Raw genomic sequence first — 14646 nt, forward strand, 5'->3', positions numbered from 1 at the left:
CCGTGCGGCTGCACAACAGCAGTACAGGCCGTGTGGCTCAAGCTTTCGTCACCTGCATGACTCGCAATGCTTACTCATGTGTTATTTGTTTGCCGCTGCACTTTAGAAAGGTCGGACATAAGCATGAGGAAGCTGGAGTGATATTTTTCCTATGAACAAGCCAGGAGACATGTCACTGCTGGGAGGGCTGACAACATTAGCTCTAGCACACCACAAGGATGAGCTCAGGGAAGGCAAAGAGGCAAACTATTTCTTTTGTAAACGAATTTCTGCTAATTCTTCAGTTACTTCTTGTAGGTCGTCATATGTGGATTTTCATGGGAAAATTGTGAATTGTACATTCATAAGTTGTTGTGAGATAAGAAAGATTGCTGAACATCCATCCAGTTGCAGAATTGTGAGGAAAATGGTTTCGAAATCAACTTGACATTCAAGGGTTGACCACCAATTTGGTGGGAATATTGCCAGTTTGTCAGGGCTCTCCTTTTGAATGTACTGCTTACTCTCGTCACTGTTGTATTTCTGCGTGTTCATTGGGTCAAAGAAAAATAAAACAAAGTTTGTTTTTTAACTTTGAAATGGCAAATATTGCGCCCAAGATTAGGATTTTATCTTCCCTTAGGCAACATTCATTGTTTGCATTTAAAGAAAATGTTTAACTGTTGAATTTAAAGAAAAAGTTTGTTTTGCTCCCCTGATGCAAACGATAAGAGCTTAAAAGTCTATTGAAGTCAATCAGTTGCTAATGGAACAGGGCAGATAAGAGCAGGTGACCTTCTTTCCTGCTAACTCCTAAGTGAGTTCGCACCCCCACAATCACGTGATCATTCCCCTCTCCGCCCCTGTTACTAAGGTAAGCTGGGGTTTAGGTTCCCATTTGTTTGAGACCTATTGAATATTAAGGTTAGGGTCACTGTTGGGACCAGGGCAAAGGGTTCCCTTTAGACCCGACTTAGGACTGCCATTGGACCCAGGGCTCAGGGCTTCCACTGGACCCAGGGCTCAGGGCTGCCATTGGACCCAGGGCTCAGGGCTGCCATTGGACCCAGGGCTCAGGGCTGCCATTGGACACAGGACTCAGGACTTCCATTGGACCCAGGGCTAAGGGCTGCCATTGGACCCCGGGCTAAGGGCTGCCATTGGACCCAGGGCTGCCATTGGACCCAGGGCTGCCATTGGACCAAGGGCTCAGGGCTGTCATTGGACCCAGGGCTTAGGGCGGCCATTGGACTCAGGGCTGCCATTGAACCCAGGGCTGCAATTGAACCAAGGGCTCAGGGTTAGCCCCTCCCCTGCGGGGCTAATTCCTCCACTGTGCTGGGGGGCGGGGGCGCTCGCAGCGCCCCGGTGGTCATGACGAGCTCGGCTCATCATGCAGCACGGTGGCGCTGTGCTCATGACGAGCTGAGCTTGTCATGACCACGCCGTTCCAATGGAACGCCCAGCACAGCAGGGGAATTATCCCCGCGTGAGTGCGGCACAATGGTCATGACGAGCTCAGCTCGTAATGAGCACAGCACAACCGTGCCTCATGACGAGCTGAGCTCGTCATGAGCACACAATGGGTTAACATTGGATCAAGGTCTCCTGATCAGGGCTTTCCCTCATACTTAACAGATCCTTTAGAGTGTCCAGCCCCAACATCTCGGTAAAGAGCAGCAGGTTAAGAACACTGGACCTAGGGCCAGAAACTCTGCCCCTGTCTCCAACCAACTCAGCTAACATACTTTACTCACTGGTAGTTACTTAAAACGAACATAACCACACTCACAGCATACCCACATTGCTCCCCTTATGCCATCTCTTCCTCTACATACTCAATGCTTCTCCATGTTCTCTCACCCTCCCCAACACATCTATCTGCCCATGCCCATCCCCATCAACTCCTCCTAATCCTCCAGGCATACTGTTGATTGTGGACATTATTTCTCTTGACAAACAATGCCATAGCGGCAGTATCAGAGACAGGAAATCTGTACACACTAATTGATTGTTTGGCCTTAGCAGCAATTCATCCAACTGCTGCTTTGCTTGGTTCATTTCACAGTTCATCCACAACTCATTCTACATGTTTCGGCCCTGGGATCTATGCATTTTGATACCTCCTATGAATTCCTCGGTTGAACAGAGGACCTCTAACCTGAGAACCAGGGGCGCAACTAGGCTCAAACTTCGGGGGCGACTAACCAATGTATTAGTGGAGCCAGAGACAACATAAAACCCAAATCAAAATTACTTGTGGGGGCTCACCTTTGCTTTTCTGATGTAGCGTGTAGAACACAAAGTCATTCTTTGAGACTACATGTGGCAAATAGCACACAGGGTCAGTAACATTATTCTCAGCATAACATGATTTTGGGGCTCTCAATGAATTGTAGCACAGTGAATGATAAATGTTCTATTTTAATACACATTAGGCCAGCAAACCTGGTGAAATGTGAAACACCAGATTCTATTTTACATAACAATCTCGGGCAATTTGTACACTCCAAACACTCTGGGCCAGTTGTGTCAACATAACTAGTCTTAAAGATTTGTTTTAAAGATATTTTCCCATCCTTCCACCTTTCCCTCTCCATCCCCCTTTCACTTAGCCATCCTTTCACTCATCCATCCACCCAACAATCCAGCCACTCATAAATCTATCCATTGACCCTATCACTCATCCATCCATCCTTTCTCTCATCCATCCACCCTTTCTTTCATCCATCCATCCTTTTGCCCATCCACCCTCCCATTCGCTCACTCATCCATCATTACATCCATACTCTCACTTATCCATCCATCCATTCACCCTTTCACTTATCAATTCATCAATCATCTATCATTTCACTAATCTATCCACCCATTAACTCGCCCATCATCCACCCTTTCACTCATATATCCATCCTTTCACTCATCCGTCCACTTTTACCCATCCATCCACCCTTTTGCCCATACATCCACCATTCCACCCATACATCTTTTTATTTACCCTTTCTCTCATGCATCATTCCACTTACTCATCCACCCATCCTTTCTCTCATTATCCAACAATTCAACCTTTCACTCATCCATTCATCCCTTCACTAATCCATCCAGTCATTTGCCCATTCCTTCACTTGTTTACTCAGCCACCATTTCACATTAATTATGAGCTGAGCCTTTGTCTGCAGAGTTGCAGACAGAAGAGGCCCATCAAGAACTTCACCCTTGCTGTTGTTCCCAAAGCAAGGCTGGGGCGTGTGAAGGTCTACTACGCCCCTGCACATAGGCAATCTGAAAACTTGGAAGTTATGAGTCATCCACGATGCTCATCGCCGGGAACTGAGGTGACTGTGACATGGTGTTGTTTCCAGGCCTTTAAGTGGGTTGAAAAAACTTGGGAGTTTCCCCAAAGGGCGTGACTGAAGTCCTTAAGGGCGTGGCTTAAATCTGGGTGGCAAAAAATCTGTTCTTAGCATAGTGTGCTGCCCAACTGGTGCTCTGCTACTTCTGTTATTGCATCCAGATATATAATATGTCACACCTACACCAAGCCAGGAATATTGGCTTTATCAATGGTTGTCAGTTGCATGAAACAAAAAAGCAGAAACTATGGCTTCGTTGTATGTATTGTTGAAAATGTATAAGTACTAAAATAATGATGCTGTGAAAGACCCATAACCCATTCTTTTTAACTTCTTTTGCTGGCTTCTATGCATGAAATGGATTCTGTACATTTCTTCCATCTGGTGGGGTGCAACACCTTTCTTTACATATGGTTAAAACAGAATGCCCTGCCCTAGACCGAGGCTGGAGGAGGCCCACGACATGCTTTAACAGCCCAGACTGGCCCCCTGTCCTTCTGTATGTGGCAATCAGCTGGCATACAGTATGACAATGGGTAGGTGGGGCTGCTCTTGTGCTCAGAGGAAGATTGTGAGTTGGCCCCATCAGAGAGTTGAGGCTTCTCAAATATGCCCAAAATTACAGACAAAAGGCATCCGTAAAACGGACATGAGATCCAAATCAGGGACGGTCTGTGAAATTTACGGACGGGTGGTACCGCTACTTGAATGTCAGGCTGGCAGGCACCAACTGCAGCCCGGGCAGCCCAGCTGACGGCACCTGAGGAGGATATGGCTGAAGCCCGTTCTGCCCAATGGGTGTCGCGCGCCTGCTGAGAACAAGACGTATCCAAAAGTGAGACCTTGAATTCAATGGACTCTTTGTCAGTCTGCCTTAGAAACTTGATTCACAATTGCAGGAGTTTTAATTCCCTTCCTTTTCCAGGTGTTCACTTTGTGAAATAATGTAAATAAATACATTTTGGGGAAACGTTGGCATTTATTTTAACAGCAGCCATCCCAAATCCTGTGAAACTCCTTCAAAAATGTCTCACAATGTTCTCTCCCATAGGGCCTCATCACTCTAACAGCTGAGACCTATCTGTGCACCACAGAACTGCCATCCGCTCACTGACAAGGACCACAACCCACAGCCAAAGAAGTAACCAATTCAACAAACACAAAGGCCTTTTTAAACACCCAAAGACTGCCTCAGTCTCTTCAAGTCCTACCAATGAACTGCACCACAGAAAAAGGCAACACAGGCTTTTGTTTTACAACGAAGATCAAAAAGAAGACTTCACACCCACAACACCATATTGACCACCATAGGGCTCCATTCCCACCATACATTGCCCTCATTTAGACCACATTCGAACTATTTTGAACACACACTTCACCCACATTCTTGCAGCCCTCAAATCAGTCACTGATGAAGGCATCATTCTACCCTCAACCAAGATCAAGTCTTTCTCCAGAGATATCCTAGATATCAAGTATGTACCTGAAGCAGACCCCCATCAAGACTGCCAGCTGCCGAAACAATCTCAGGTTCAAGTATGGCTCTACATTATGAACCTGAGTGACCTGACTCAACATCCCTTGGATGACTCAAAACCATTCAGATTTACCTTCCAAAGTGCACACGCAGCCAGGAAATGGCACTCTTTATTTCTTATCCAAAAACAAACAAACCTCTCATTCTAAAGAAGTTAGCTGGAACCCCACGTCAGCTCGGATCACCTGCAATACCTGTTGTGGCTTTTACAGCACAATAACCAACCATTGCACCATCCTAATGAGACAACCGCATCCCTGTATCTGGAGGAGAATGCAATGCACGCAGCCTTCATAATGGCAGAGTAGAAACCAGGGGGTGTAAATGGAAAAAAAGGACAGAAGACACGCCCTTGTGATTTGTGCACGTAGGATCTGGAAAAAACATCACACTGCAAGCATGGCTCGCTCCATCACTGCTTTGCTTTAGAAATGGACCAAAACCCATTGTTCATCAAACTTCCCATCCACAATCGATAGAACCAATGGATTCCTCTACCACAAACAGCATTTGAAGAGAACCCTCGTACCCTGTTTTTATTAAAATGTACAGTCATACATACTCCCAAGCTAGCTGTTCCCTATGTCAGTCCAAATGCATACATAGATAAAAACAATATAGTTAATGCCTTACTCTGGGCATTTCCTGCCACCCATGAATTAAGCAATCTTGGATCCTGATGACCTTGCCAGATACTAACTCATTTCACACTTGCTTTTCTTTGGAATGCACATTGAAAAAGGTGCTTATCACAACACAATAGAGCATCGAGTCGTCCAGGCTACCGTTGTCCCAATCTATCAAATGGTGTAATTTTACTGTGTCCACCAAACCATAACATCTGCCGCTCCAAAGGTGGGACCAGCGGGTCAAACTGAATCAAACCTACACAAATGGTGGTGCAGATCGAAGTCCAGGTTCAAATTGTATATAATCCAAGACTTCTTTATTTTTCATTGGTGATAGCAAAAGACAGCCAACGAGTTTTGTTCAATACATATTATGCCTCCATCGCCAACACCTTAACACGTGTCTTTTAATACCCACCTCCCGTGGCGCAAGTAGTATTCAAATACCCTAGCTGATGCTCAATCCTAATTGCCCTGATGAAGTTCACATCTAGTGAACGAAACGCGTTGGCTGTATTTTATATGCAATTTGGGACTGGACTTTTATCTGAATGGACTTTAACTTTTCTGTGCACCGCCATCTGTGTATATTGAATAAGATGTGTCCATCTATTAGGGATCAAGATCTCCCTCAGTCACTTCCTACGTGACTACCTAACTGACTTCAGGTCACGCGGCAGCATAGAAACAGCACCCACCCCAGTCATGGACAACGCTTTCGTCGTAGTCAATAACTGCTTTCCCTGTTGATTCTGCTTGACATCTCCACTGCCTCTAACACCAATGACCATTAAGTCATAACAAACTTCCAGATACCAGGCCTGAGACAGTCTGTCCTGGTGGGCAGTTCAAATTTTCAAAGACTAAGATTAACTCCAGGATTGCCACAGAGTCCATCCTCTACCAGGCGATCTGAAATGAAATGAAATGAAATGAAAAGTAAATTTATAGCGCACGGTTGCTGCTCAGAGGAGTCCAAGCGCTAGAGACCAGAATAGAAATTGCTTGACAGAGGTAACTTGCAGAATTACTGAGGGCGGTTAAACAAAAAAGTATTCAGCTGTTTTCGAAATGAGGAGAGGTTAGGGTTGGATCTGAGATGAAGGGGAAGTGAGTTCCAGATCTTGGCGGCATTATAGGTGAACGTCCTGCCGCCCGCCCCTGCCTTTTTTATTCTCGGAGCTATAGCCATAAAGGCCTGGCTAGAGCGAAGGTTTCTGCTGGGTTGGTACTGTTTTACTAGGTCCCGGGTAATCGATGGTCCTGTGTCCCAAAAGGCCTGATGGGCAATACACATGGCCTTAAAGATGACTCTCTGTTGCACTGGCAGCCAGTGCAGGCTGATCAGACCAGGTTTGGCTGATTGTCTGCGTGGGAGCTGTAACAGTGTGCGGGCCGCACAGTTCTGCACTATCTGTAGTCTACGCAAGGTGTACTCCGGGGCGCCAAGGTAGAGGACGTTGTTGAAGTCTTAGCGGGACTGTATCAGACCTTGGATGGCCACCTGCTTTGCCTCCATAGGCAAAAGAGGGAGGACTTTCTTTAGCATCCTAAGAAGTCCGAAGCAGGTAGCCGAGAGTTTTGTAGCCTGGATGTTAAACGAGAGGGTCTTGTCCAGCCACACCCCAAGGCTCTTAATATTGTCCTTGGGTACTAGGGGGTACCTAGACAAGGAGGCCACGAGGAGTTGAAGAAGGTGGGGTTTGAGGGGCCCAGGAGCATCAGCTCCGTTTTGTCCCCAATGAGCTTAAGGGATGAAGAGGTCATCCAACCCTTTACCTCCTCTAAGCACTTTATTAGCCCACCTGACGATGGCAGGTCGGCCTCCTGTGCCAAGGAGACCACCAGCTGGGTGTCGTCCGCGTAAGAAATAATCTTCAGCCACTAAATGGAGACTGACGGAAACCAACTCGCTGATGGCAAGATCATCCTTCACTGTGCTTGCACAACCTCTTAAAAGGAGGAAATCAACTCATAGGAAAGAAATATATTTATTTATTTATTTAAAATATTTATAAAGCGCGACTGTCACCTGGCAGGTATCCTGGCGCTGATAGCTACTCCTGTGGTTTATTGACGGGGGAACTGAAGGAGACCGGTTATTTAATTATTTATTTTTTACGGACAGGGGAAAGAGCCAAGTTTTGATGCGTTTCCTGAATGGGAGGAGATGAGGGATATGGCGGATTTCGGCAGGTAGACTGTTCCATAGCTTGGCTGCAGCTACTCTGAACGATCTTCCTCCCGTCCTGGCCTTCTTATATCTGGGCACTCTCGCAAGGCAAGCAGTGGTGGACCTAAGTGTTCTGGTAGGGGTATACCAGGAGAATAGACGTTGGAGAGGTCTGGGTCCTATTCCATGCAGTGCCTTGAAGACCAAACAAAGGGCCTTATTATATGGAAAACCCCTGTGATGCCCATTTGTATAAATAATAAACATGGATTTAGGATGGAGCTGGTCCTAGGCATGTAGAGATGCTTAGAATTATTTATTTCAAATTGTATGTAATTAAATGTATGGATTATGCCCAACACATGGTGTATTTTTTATTTTATTTATATAAATATGAGTCTACAACTAGAAAATGTCACCTTCATGGAGTAAATAAAACAGAGTGAATTCTGGTCACTCTGAACGATTTAGGATGACAAACTATTTATGCATTTGTACATTTGTGTGTTTATTGTTGGTTATAATACTGAGCTCAAGCCATTTAAACTTGCAGAAGTGAGGGAGCGGGAAGTCCTCTTCTGTTTACATCACAATGGGCATCATTATGAGCGACCCTGAACAAACCCTGGTATTTTTCTGGGCTGGAATTACCATTATTGGTGTCCAAGTACTTCTGGGGGCCGAGGGGAATAATGGCAACTGTGTGTTTCCTGCCAATTACCACATGTTCTTTCCTGAGGGCTGACATCTCTGTGTGAAACACTACAACTTATAGCCCCGAAGGGGAGGGTCACTCCCATGACCAGTCCACCTGATATTTACCAAGATTACTTGTAATGATGCCCAAAGTTTCACATTTATTAAATTGAAGCAGTCAAACTCTAGCTGAAAGGGTGGTTTATTTACTCCCTGAGTTGATTGTGCAGCCCATGCTGGGTACCTGATGCTGGCCTGTGTGCCTCCCCGCTCTTAGAGAGGCAGGGCCAGATTTGTCATTCTTTCAATGCAGTGCAACGCAGCAAGCCACTGCGCTGCACTGCATGAAAGGGAAAGGTCAGTAATGTGCCATATTTACCATTATAGGTGTGTTCCTGTCCTTTCCTGGCACTGGCGCACTTTTAGCTGCCTAGCGCTAATGCAGGCACCCTTGTGTCAGGCAGAATGCAGCACACGTAGAAAGAGGAAAAAAACAAGGAGAAATAAATATATCTCCTCATTACGCTTCACCTGTGGAACCATAGCAATTTGACGCATTCCAGGTCTACCACTAATGGTAAAATCTGGCCATGCATCAAAGTCTGTAGGTGGATGTACATTGTACATAATGCCCCATGTTTTGTCACATGCCTTACATTTAAGAAATCAGTGCATTGTGGGACTTGTAGTCTTCATTTGCTTCAATTGAACCAATCCACCTAAAAATAGCAATTTCTAAAGAGGAACTCAATCCCTGGATGCACGGTGTCTGGAGTGAGGTGGAAAACCAAAGTATGTCATATGTTAGTGCTGCAGAAAGGAAAATACAGAATTGCACTACGGCATACGTGTGGTTAAAGAAGCGGCTCAACTTCGAATGGGCATTCAGAGAGCAGTGCATTGCTGCCTACAGGGGATCATGGTGGGTGAGCATGAAGGCTGAAGTGTTTTGCCACCTAGTAAATGTGTTTCTCCAGGCAGAAGCAAGGATAGAATAGGTGTTGACGCATGACTTTTCTTTTTTTTTTTTTTTGAACACCAACCAAAGACCAGTTCATACAATATATAGTCACTGCGAGTAATACCCCTTCCAATGTAGACATGCCTTTCACATATTGCCATTCACCCCATGGCAAAGTGGGGGTCCATGCGAAAAAAAATCATTATACATTTCCTGGAAATAATGACAGGTCAAGTTATGCATCTGTCTTTCAATCTCATGAATCATTTAGCATAAACCTAGCACCAATAGTCCATCCGTCCTTCCTGTTAATTGATTTCTACTTCTTTCTGTCTTCTGCTCCCTCCATCTGTGTCATGGTTTGTACTTTCCTATCCTTCTTCCTCGAAGTCAAACAGACACTGTTAACTTATAATAGGTTTAGAGGTCACCCATTGCTTACCATTGATTGGCTTCACTGTCATTTTCACTTGCTCACTTCTTACTCATTAGCAGGGAATTCTTCTCTTTTTATGTGTTTGTCCCTCCCCTGAAGCATGGACACATAACCACGTCATTCTCACTTGCTTCCTTCTTACTGATTAGTGGGGAATTTTTCCCTCTTCTTGTGTTTATCTCCCACCTGAAGCATTGACACATAACTGCGTCGTTCCAATGCTCGCTTTTCAAGTGCTACTTTTTTCCCTTTGTTTCTGCATTTGACAAGAGTGCATGTGCTTTGTTACGGTCTACACACACTAACCTTAGCCTTCGCCAAGGGTGGGAACCAGAGGCACGGGGCTTAGGGGCAAGCCAGCCTCCACTCTACTATGAATCCAAAAAAGAGGGCTGCTGCTAAAGGTATCTTCAGAGTTTGGGGGAGATGCGCTACCACTGGGGGCATCTCATAAAAAGTTATGGACTGGCCTCACACACCCCCCGGGGTCATGCTTCATCATCGACTGTGCTCGCCCTAAAAAAACTTGATTTGATAGAGGGCGGGCATACACCTGGAGACAGGGATGCACTTCTAAATCTAAGTGATGGTCGTGAAGGAGTGAAAAGTGTATTAAAAACCATTACCCTTGTCCATACCTAACATTTATTCAGGGATCAAAGGTATGGTGGTTAAAAGAAGTGATCAGTGGTATGGGACGTTATTCTCCCTTCACCGTGTTATATAGGGTTGACATGTTTCTGCTTCTTTGCCCTCGAAGGGTACGTAGCATTCTTCAGGACCAAAGGGGAGGTTTACTACCTAAAAGTCCACCTTCTGACACCTAGTGTCAGAGTGTATGGACCTACCTCTAATGTGCGAAAGGGCTGTGATTACAACTACCCCTCTCGGTGTAGTACCCTAGTAAGTGACTCTGTAGAAAAGGAAACAAAAAAAGAATAAAAAATACACACCAATGTGTGAGTATGTAGAAAGCTAGTACATTATACCATCCATGCAGCGCCATACCTATTGCGCACATGGTTTGATCTTTATGAGACAAGTGACAGGTACACGTGTATCCTTGCAACCAAAAGAAAGATAGTTTGAGGACCTTACCTTATAGTCTAACCTACGTGCTCCATGGGAGGGCAGAGGCGGAAGGACATACTTAGTCTTTCTGAAAACAAGAGACATAGCACAGCCACATTTGGTGAATGGTTCTGGATCCCAATTCTTTTAAATAAATATGGAAATCCACAAGGGCAGAGATCCACGTACTATGGGATCACACCAGAGGTGGCGCACCCACATACTCATTCATTATCAAGAGACATACAGCACAACCACTTTTAATGGAACACACACACACTCATTCATCATCATGCACTCCCCTACTGTCTTGCTTCAGTGCTTCCAACTGCTTTCCCTGAGGCGTCCTCTCGGTCTCCCCGTCGATGGGAACTGAAGGGGAACCCGGGGGTATATATACATTAGTTAAGTGGATAATTGGTAACAAGCGTTAAGTGGGGACATCAGGTATGTTTCCTGTGTCCTCCTGGTTTGGGCCTGGACGCCTGATGGTGGGCGTATCCAAGCAATAGTATATTCATTTTCCCTTTGGACAAAGAAAGGAGAACTGCTCAATTCCGCACATGCGCGTAGGAATGTTGGCAGGGAGGAATGCCCTTGAAGCTTTTGTTACAGTATTAAGATGTGGATTAATACCGGGTCATGGTCCACTGGTGTGGGCATTTACCTGGATGCTCTATAAATGTATTTGCAATTACCAGGAATAAGGGCACCTCCCAGCGGGAGAGCATGGAGTGTCTCACCGGTGCGCCTGTGCAATGGAATAAGCGGTGTGCAGATTGCTATACATGCGCCGTCCATTCAAGCACATTATGCTCGGGCAGGAGAGCTATGCACCAACAGGAACAGTGTTCGCAGGATGGCAGGTTGCCGGTAACAGTGCACAGTGTAACTTATGCAGCTGTACCCAGAAATTAATTAAATGCCTAATTGTGAACTCTCACTTGAAAAGGCCTTCACATATCTCCGTTCATGTTGTAGAGATGGGGGTGTGTGATGGTTTAAACAGCTTCTCGAGTACTTCGGGTATGTCAGTGTTGTACCCTGTTTAAGACTATACTCACACCGGCTAGGCTTTTGTTCGGTCATAATACAAGTTCACATAGGTAACTCAGTGTGCAATGTGATTTGTACTGTTGTGCCTGCAAATTAAATAAATGCCCCATTGTAAACTATGATAAAAGGATTGTTTTCACATATCTTGGTTCATTTGAGATGAATGGTGGTTAGATGATAAAAACAGTTTATCAGATACTACAGGTATATCAGTGTTGCACCCTGTTTTCGGCTACGCTCACTCAGGCTAGACCCCTGAACGGTCATAATGCACTTTCACATAGAACAATAAGCTAAGGCAACAGTTAGTTTCAGTGGTTGAAGGCTTAAGCATCCCCATCAAGGTTGGCAGGGTAGGAGGTATCTTTAGTATGATGCTTTATCGTTCAGTTGGCAAGTTGTAGCCACAGGATTTCATCATTCAGGCCCGTTTCCCAGCTGTGGAGTCTGTAGACCCACCGTTGTTCTTGGAGATATAGCTGTCTGCCGGTGTCGGCTCTCTGTCTGTTCATAACCTCTAGGACAACCCATTTGAGTTCCTGGTCGCTGTGACTTTTGTCAGTGAAATGTTTCGTGAGTTTTGTATTGGTTTTCCTGCACCGGACCGTACTGTGGTGTTCACTGATCCGCACCTTCACTTTTCTTGTGGACATATTTCAGGTTGCATGGGCAGAATATAAGATAAATCACGCACTCCGTGTTGCAGTTGCTGAAGTTTTTTAGCTTCCAGGAGTTGCCCGTGCCAATATCAACTTCTTTCGTGGTGGTAGTTAGTTGGCAGCACACACAGTTCCCACAAGGGTAGTGACCCATTGGTTTAGGTTGGCTCCATAGGGTCATTTGATTGTCAGTAGGTTCTATAGTTATTTTAGAATGAACCAAGTTGTCCCTAAGATTCCTGCTGCGTTTGTAAGCGAAAAGTGTCGGTTCCCATTTCCGGCTCCCGCTGTTGAGGATTGGCCATTTTTTTCTGATGATGTTTTGGATTTTGTTAGACACCGGTGTGTATGTTGCTACACACACTATGCGGTCACCCTGTTCTTTCGGTGTTGTTTCCAGGAGAGCATCCCTGTCGTTGTTCCTCGCCCTCTTTTTTGCTCGTCTGACCATTGTCTTCGGATAATGTCTCTCAAGGAGTTTACTCTCCTGTTGTTCTGCTTGTACTTGGAAGGTGTTGAGCTCAGAACAATTCCTTTGGATTCTAAGGAAGTGACCCACAGGTAGATTTTCCCGAAGTGCCTTAGGATGGTAACTTTGGTACAGGAGCAGGCTATTCCTGTCAGTTGGTTTTACATGGACCTTGGTGGAGAGCCCTTCTGCTGATAAGGTGATATCCAGGTCCAAGAAAACGGCATGGTTTCTGTCAATGGTGTGTGTGAAGTTGAGGTGGGGGTCTTTGCTGTTGACCCACTCCACAAATCGTGTCACTTCCTCCATTGTGCCTTCCCAGATCACAAGGACGTCATCTATGTACCGTTTCCAGATCTTCATCTGAGTCAAAAAAGGGTTAGAGGCGTTGTAGATATAGTCCTCCTCAAACTGATGGACATAGAGGCATGCCATGCTCGGCGCAAACGTGCTGCCCATGGACGTGCCCTTCACTTGATGGTATAGGGTGACCTCAAACAAATTCTCAGTGAGCGCTAGTTCAGCACACTCCATAATGAAGTGTATAGGTGTTATGTATACCCAGCCCTGTTCTTGTAGGGTCCGCTCAACTACCTCTAGAGTGCGTCTCTGAGGAATGCTCGTATAGAGTGCCTCAATGTCCATGGTTATGTCTCTGTCGGTATTTGTTTCCATGTCTCTAAGGTGGCAGAGTACATCCTTAGTGTCTCTCAGATATGACTGTGATTTTTGAACTATTAGTTTCAAGAACCAGTCGCACAACTGAGAAAGGGATTCCAGTGCTGATCCTATCCCCGACACGATCGTTCTCCCCGGTGGTGGTGTTTTGTTTTTATGAATTTTGGGGAGTGTGTAAAATCTGGGTGTCCTGGGGTCTGTATTCACCAGAAAATCAGCCTCATGTTTAGTTATCCAGTCATAGGTCTCTGCTTCGGTGACCATTGCCTTAATCTTGCTCATGATCCGTGGTGTCGGGTTTGCTTGGTGTACCTCATAGCTCGTGGCGTCTGACAAGAGGCGTAGGCATTTATCTTTGTACATGGTATAGTCCATCGGGACTATAGCACCCCCTTTGTCGGCCGGTTTCACGACCAACGCAAGTTTTTTCTTCAGTTGTTCAAGGGCTGTCCTCTCTTCTCTGGTCCTATTCTGGAAACCCCTTGTGTTGTTGAAGTCAATCTTCTCCATTTCAGTGAGGACTGCTTGCTCGAAGGCCAGAACATTGCAAGAGATGTTCTGAGATGGAGGGGAGAAAGTGGATTTTTTCCGTAGGCCAGGGTTTGTCTCAATCTGGTCAGAATCAACAGTCTCACCAAAGAAATCCTTTAGCTTAATCTTCCTAAAGAATTGGGCTAATTCAGTGTTTAGGAGAAACGGGTCATTATTAGGGGTGGGGACAAACCCCAAACCTTTGGCTAGAACTGCTCCCTCCTTTTCACTGAGTACGTAATTGCTCAGGTTCACGACGTTCGTCACTCCTTGTTCGTTGGTAGCGTGGTGCGTCTGCCTCTGCTCTGTGTCACCGCTCCTCTGGTCGATGCCTCGTCGTCCCATTGGACCCTGGTTGTTCTTATGGGTTTCTGCCTGCCTCTTCCTCTGCCATGGCCTCGGAATAAAAAAGGCTGCTGTC

The sequence above is a fragment of the Lissotriton vulgaris genome, chromosome 8 (assembly GCF_964263255.1).
Source record: "Lissotriton vulgaris chromosome 8, aLisVul1.2, whole genome shotgun sequence".
Classification (NCBI taxonomy): domain Eukaryota; kingdom Metazoa; phylum Chordata; class Amphibia; order Caudata; family Salamandridae; genus Lissotriton; species Lissotriton vulgaris.